Genomic DNA, 7,304 nt, shown 5'->3' with positions numbered 1-7,304 from the left:
GAGCCTCCTGCCCAAACCGTGCGGTCGTCCGTATGCAGTAGCACAAGACATCAGCCAAGGAAAACTATTTCAGGTGCTGTAAAACATGGTCTGAATAGTAGATACTCGTATTGTGCTAAACGTGCGGTTGGTATGTCTCGCAGGCACGATTAAAGGTGCACGTTTAATTTCATCACTGTTTGTATAATGGCTCACTAGACTGCTTTGACATTTGGTTATAAGCACCCTGCACCGCACCAGACCCAATAAATTTTGCATGATTGAGCTGTTCAGTTGCGTCGGAAGCGTATGGAGTAACCACCGCATATCTACCAACCACAAGAGCTCAGTTTACACATTACTTCCTGTCCTATATATAAAACGCAGGAAAGTGCATTAGACAACGTATCATTGAACAGCATGTACCAGACCAAGGCGCACATGCTGGCCTGTCTTGGAGCTGTAACGAACGTTCAACGCTCACCTTCAAGGCACCTTGTTGTATGGTACACCGGGGTAGCTTTAACTATGCGGCGTAAATCTATTTCAGCGGCGCAACACATCCATTTATGAAGAGAGGAAAAGACAGAGGTTATGCCCATTGTTGGACATATTGGTTTCACAAGCTATCACACTCTTTGAGATGGTGTTATCTTCTCCCGCGTTGAAGACATTGAAAACGGATGAATGCATCAGCCTTATACATTGTTTTGTCATTTAAGGTGTCCGCTTTCGCGATTCATTGTTGCCCGCAATGCACACCCTCGAAGGGCTCGCAGCACAAATTCCCTTGAGAGTTTCTCTTTATTGTATCACTGTAAAGCAACTCGCCATCTGTCTATTGCAGGTACACATGTGACAGGCGACATGCGCTGCTACCGCACACTGGAGATAAGTTCACGCGTATGCATGCATAACCCGAAAATTAGGTAAACGGCAGCGTTGAAATGGCATACAGTGATTGAGCACCAGTCTCAGATTGCTCTCTTCATTGAGTCGAAGCAAAAATGCAGCCTATATTCGGAGGAAATCAGGGTGTAAGAGAACTTTCTCAATTGTGCACCGCACCATGTCACCAATGAAGACACTGGGTACATCGCGAATTACCGCTTGTTCTGGTGCATAGAGCGCTTTTCGCCTGGACAAAGAGCTTCCTTTGCTGTGCTGAATTTTGCTTATGCGCGCCACGATGGCTCAGTGGCAGTAGCTCACGGCAGCAGTTGTCGCGGTTCAATGCAGCCGGAAAAACTGCATTTCGACGGGCAATGACTGCAAGAAGGCTCTTCGACCAGGCTATGGGCGCAGGTTAATTAGCGAAGGCCAGCTGATCAAATCTAATCTGGAGCCCTCGTGTGCAACACTCGTCATATCCAACATGTTCTTGGGGAACGTTACCATCAAATGATCTGCATTTTTTAACTTTTTGCGCGCAAACAAACAAGGACGAAGAAAAGGAGCAACACAAAGACGAGCGCTTTCTAACTACTACTTTTATTTTCGAAGAACTATCTGCTGCGTGATCCAGTCAACAGAACACATCAATGGCGCATATAACAACACTTTGTGATAAAAATGCTGTGGATCAGAGCGACCCGGTCAACATAAAAACAGCAATGCGCATATAACAAGCACTTAAGATGAAAATTGTTTAAAGGTATGATGACAGGAGCAAAATCTCTTTATCTAGCAATGAAACAGAAGGATGACTGATGCATTTTTTTTGTTTTTCAATCCAGTGCGCTTCCACAATTTCTCTTTCTGCGGGTTCTCAAGCTAATGGTTCTTAGAAAATAAAATAAAACTAGTTGTTAGAAAGCGCTCGTCCTTGTGTTGCTCCTTTTCTTCGTCCTTATTTGCTCGCGCGCCAAAAAGTTTTTAAAAATGAATCTGTTTCAACTAGGCCGACTCGCAGTTGTGCTTCAAATGATCAGCCAATTCTGTTTATTTTCTAATGGTAGTCCAAGTTATTTGTCAACATTTGACTTGCTCCGACAAGGTGTTGATGGTGGCATTCAAAGTGGTATTGTGACTTGTCGCTATTAGCGCTTACTGATGGATGTTTATTTAGAGCTTAAACGCGACTTTATGGAAATTATGTACGCATTGATCTCAACCTTTAACTAAGAATACGGACAATGGCAACATAACCATACTTTTCAAGTGTTGCGAAGATTGCGTTTTATACTAAAATAATAATGAGCACGAAATTGTGTCAGCTTTGTACAATTCGCTTGCACTCTGGTCGCGATATAAGCCCAGATGGTTTTACCTTATTCTGCTCTTTATAGTGCGATTCATGGTGCTATGTCTCAAGAAATCTATTATATGCCATAAAAAGATTTCCAGAATGCTATGGAAGCAAACTTATCTATTTATTAAATGCTAACTATGTGTCTCTGACCTTCGCTGTTTGCATAAGCCGTGTGTTCAGTACCAGAAAAAAAAAAGCCTGTAGGCGGCGTAGATGCTAAGCTATAGTAAGGATCAGTGTGTGCGTTTTAGGAATTGTTACGATAAAACGTTGGTAGTTTTTTTATATAGATTACCAGATGTGTGTTGGCTCTACGGAAACGTTCATGCAGTGACCTATAGTTTGACATATGCAGAAAGCGAAGGATCTACTACACGTGAAGCACTTATGTTCACAAGTAAAATAACTGCTGTCAGAATGAAGGTTTTATAGCCCTTGTTCTACCTGTAATGGTTGGTATTTATTACCCACATGCGAGTTGTTTAACTAGTTGCGCCGTGTTACCCGTATATGTTGTAAAATTTCTGGTTATTCTTTAAATGAGGGTTTGTTGTCCTAAGACTACTTACAGGCAATGAGGGACGCCGTAGTGAAGTTCTCCGGAATAATTTCGAGAGAGAGAGAGAATAAACTTTAATAAAAAGAGCACGCGAGCGTAGGTAGCTCCCTCGCTCTGCAGTGGGTGGTCCCCTCAGTCCAGGAGTCCAGCGGCCTTAGCTGCCCTTCTCGCTCGGTTGACCAGGTTGAGCTGGTCCGTCGAGTCGGAGCTGGACAGCGCTGCCTCCCTATGCCGTGTGGTGGGGTGTGTTATGGGTGTTAGCTGTGGTGTGTTTGCGCAAGCCCATACCATGTGGGAAAGTGTTGCACATTGATCACAGTGTGGACATTTATAGGAATACAGCGCAGGGTGTATGGCGTGGTAAAGACTCAAATGTGGATATGTGTTTGTTTGGAGTTTTCGCCATATTACGGCCTCCTCTCGCGTCAGAGAATTATGAGGTGGGGGTAGTGTTCTTCGTGAAAGGCGATAGTGTTGTAGGATGTGAGTGTAGGTTAATGGTATGGGCTCTGGTTGGAACTGCTCGGCGCGGTCATCTCGCGGCTCCCGGTGTGCCGCGCTCGGGCGTAGGCGTGTGCCTGCTGGTTGCCGCGTAAGGACTCATGCCCCGGAGTCCACACGATTTGTATGTATGATGGCAGCTGGTGCGCTCCATTCAGAATGCGATGTGCAGCCCTGGAAATTTTGGCCATGGAGTAATTTCTACATGCCGTCTGAGAGTCCGTCAGAACTATGACGCAATCCCACTGCGGTCTCGTCGTGATGGCTAACGCTATCGCTAGTTCCTCTGCCTCCGCAGCGCTCACTCTGGAAACCTACGATGCATTTATTTCGGTCCCGTGATTGTCGATTACGCTGGTGACGAATGCGGTGCTTCTTGCGGTGCTGGCCGCGTCTACGTACAAGACATTGGGTTGGTTTCCATACTGTCTCGCGAGCGCCTGCGCTCGGGCTTGTCTCCATCCGATGTGGAAGGTTGAGTGCATGTTCCTGGGAATCGGTGAGACGTACATAGTTTCTTGTATTCGTGTTGGGATTTTGGTCAGTGCGCTGGTCTTCCGTACGGAATATCCAAGACGTTCCAAGACTTAGCGTCCCGCTATTGTGCGTAGTAGTCTTTTCTTCTGGCTTACCAGGTGGGCCTCTATGATTTCCCGTTGTACACCCCTGTCTCCCCGAGGCGAAAAGTAGCCGTTCCGGGTGGGAGTCCGAGCGCTTGCTTATACGCCTTGCGTATCAGCCGGTCGAGTACCCCCACTTCCGCGTTCCTTAAATTTAAATATGGTGCCGAGTACGCAATGCGGCTCACAATAAGAGCCTGCACTAATCGAATTAGGTCCTGTTCCTTGAGTCCCCTCTTCCTGCTAGTAATTCGTTGAATCATGCGGAAGATCTGCGTGGTCGTGTGTTGTAGCTTCTGTATGGCGTATCCTCCGCCCCCGTCCTTTTGTAAGTGTAAGCCGAGGATCCGAAGTCTGTCTACCTTGGTAATCTCTCTAGGACCTATTCGCAGGTGGATGGTTGGTGCCGGGGCTGTTGATCGTCCTCGTGAGCGCTTCTCGATTATGAGGAGCTCCGACTTCTCCGGCGCGCATTGCAGTCTGCATGTCTCCGCATAACTTGCTACGACGTCTACTGCCTCCTGTAATGCCTCTTGTTGTTCTCCTATGGACCCTCCGACCGTCCATATCGTGATGTCGTCTGCATACAAGGCATGTCTGATCCCCGGTATTTTCTCGAGTTGGGCTGGGAGTTTGATCATGGCCACATTGAAAAGTGTCGGTGACAGCACTGCTCCTTGTGGCGTTCCTCTGTTAGGTGTGTCTATTCGCTGTGACCTCACATTTGCCAGCCCTATTGTGGCTGTGCGATCAGTGAGAAAAGCCCTCACGTAGCTGTACGTTCGTCGGCCGCAATTCGTGTCACTGAGATTGGATAGTATGGCTTCGTGCCCCACGTTGTCAAAGGCTCCCTTTAGGTCTAGTGCGAGAATTGCTTTTGGGCAGCACGGCGTTGCTGCAGTCAGTACTTCCTCTTTGAGCTGCAGAAGCACGTCTTGCCGTTGACAAGTTGGGCCGAAAACCAAACATCGTGTTCGGCATCAGTTGACGTTCTTCGAGATGCGTCTGTAGCCTGTCTAAGATAACACGTTCCATCAATTTACCGAGGCAAGACGGTAAGCGAAATGGGTCTTAGGTTCTCCAGGCAGGGCGTTTTTCCTGGCTTTGGTATCAGTGTAATCTCCGCATGCTTGAATTCCGGGGGTAAGGTCCCTCTGCTCCAGTGTGCATTTAAGAGTTCCAGTATTGCCTGCACGGTTGAATCGTCCAGGTTACGTAGCAACTTGTTGGTGATTCCGTCCTTGCCAGGAGTGGTGTTTCGAATGAGTCTTGCGATCGCTCGTGTCAGCTTGGAACGCGTTATGTCCCGGTCGAGCTCGCTGTTTTCCAGTCCGGCGTAGTCAGCCGCTGGCTTTTCACCAAGTATCGGCTGGCCAATATATCTGCTTTGTAAGGCACACAATAGCTGATCGTCTGTGCCTCCGAAGTTGTGCCACAAGTGGAATAATTTCGACAACCTTGGTTTCATCACAGTGCTCCTAACTCTAAATCCACTAGCTGTCTTTAATTCCGCCCCATCAATGGAATGCGAGCACCCCGGTGAGGAATCGAACGCACAACCTTTGGTAAAGCAGCTGAATGACATAGCCACTGAAATACAGCGGCGGTTTAACGTGCCCTTAGTATGATGTACTGACGCCATTTTGCTCGTGCGCGAGCGATTTTGTGTCGCATCCCGAAAAGGTTGCACTTTTTTTTGTATGACTCCATTCGTTGCACCATTTCTCAACTGCGCGGGCAGCTGCCCACGCGGCTGTCTCGCCGCCTAATTTCTTGCTCCGCGCCCTGTCATCATATGGCGCAAAGTGTCCGCATAAGGCGAGGAACTGTGTGTGTGACACGGGCACGTTTCTGACAACTACAAGAAAAAGGCACGACGACAACCGCCTGCCGACGACGGGGCAACAGTGGTGATGACTACTGCCATGAAGCGTTATAAACATGACAAACGACGATGGTGTCATGACGACTACGAAGCAGTACGACAATTGTAGGACGACGACGATAGCGTGATAACTATCGAAAGACGACTGCGATGGCGTGATGAAGGCGGTCACACGATAGCGAAAACAATGGTGACGGCTACGAAGCGTAATGACGTCGACGTCATGACAACAGCGACAGCGTGATGATCATGGCATGCAAATGACGACGGCTGATGGAATGATGATAGACTCATTTAAAAGTTACAAACCAAGACTGTGGCTCTTAGGGACACTGTAGTAGACAGTTGTTGTTGGACCGTGCTTATTAAAGCACAATCTGCTCCACTCTTAGCTATTCTCATCAGCGTTGAGGAAGCAGTACTGGCATTATGTTTGGGCCACGAGGCCCGTCTCACCGAGGCAAGCAAATAGTGTTTCTAGTATCCAATTTCGCTGATTGTCGTCTCCAACGGGTCGCGTCCACACTTGAATTATGTATGGCCTGGAGGTGGGCGCGAGATATTGTATAAGCGTGGGTGTTTATCATGTGAATAACCTGGAGGCTAGCAGATTGTAGAGTTAGCCCGATTAATTCGTCAACTGAAGACACTGGGACATTGAATATGGCGAATGAGTTCTGCAAAAACCCGAAATTTGGAGGGAGGTCCATAGAAGCACATATTTAGATCGATCTTACTGCATCGAGGAGCTACAAAGGAAATCCGTGCGGTTATCTCATAAAGACAGCTTTCTAGTTGAGGAGCAATGTGTAGCTTCAGCAAAAAGCTTTGTAGGTGGTCGTTTTTGTAATGGTAAATGGCAACTTTGTGTAACATACCTTACCGTGATCAAGTACGAATGAAAACAGCAACGTGAACGTGGCCTTCTCCCGACAAACGCCAGAGGCTTCATTTATGAACAGGTCAAAGTTCAGGCGTGTTTAATGGATTCGAAGAGGATTTGGTCGAGGATGTATCACAGCGTCGAAATAACTATTCAAGTCATTGCTTTTAGAAAGCACACCGTCACCACCACCAGTGTTCGCAAAGCGGTACAGTGCACAAAACGCTATCATAAAGACCTCGTTATGCCAGCAACAAGTTTCGATTACTGATGCCGTCTAATTAGGTACACTTCTCTTCCCCAAAAAATAGGCGCAGAAAGGTCCAAGAATATGCGCACCCTGCTGCTTCCAGTCCACACCCATGCAGGTGAGCTGGGCGGCTTACATGACCTCTATGTTGAGACAACTAACTTCATTTGCTATTCCTTTTGGCACTGTGCTCCGTTCCTCTCGCCAGGGGAGAGGGGCGGAGCTATACGACGGGAACTTGCTGCGCGGTGACGCACGCAGTCAAGAAAATTATTTTACGAGTTGAATAACACTGACAACTTCACAAAACACCACACATCTTTGACTTTCAAGACCACTTCAGTTTCCTTTTAAAGAATTTCTCTTTATTGCGGGC

The sequence above is a fragment of the Dermacentor silvarum genome, chromosome 7 (assembly GCF_013339745.2).
Source record: "Dermacentor silvarum isolate Dsil-2018 chromosome 7, BIME_Dsil_1.4, whole genome shotgun sequence".
Classification (NCBI taxonomy): Eukaryota; Metazoa; Arthropoda; class Arachnida; order Ixodida; family Ixodidae; genus Dermacentor; species Dermacentor silvarum.
This window is presented reverse-complemented; position numbering follows the sequence as displayed.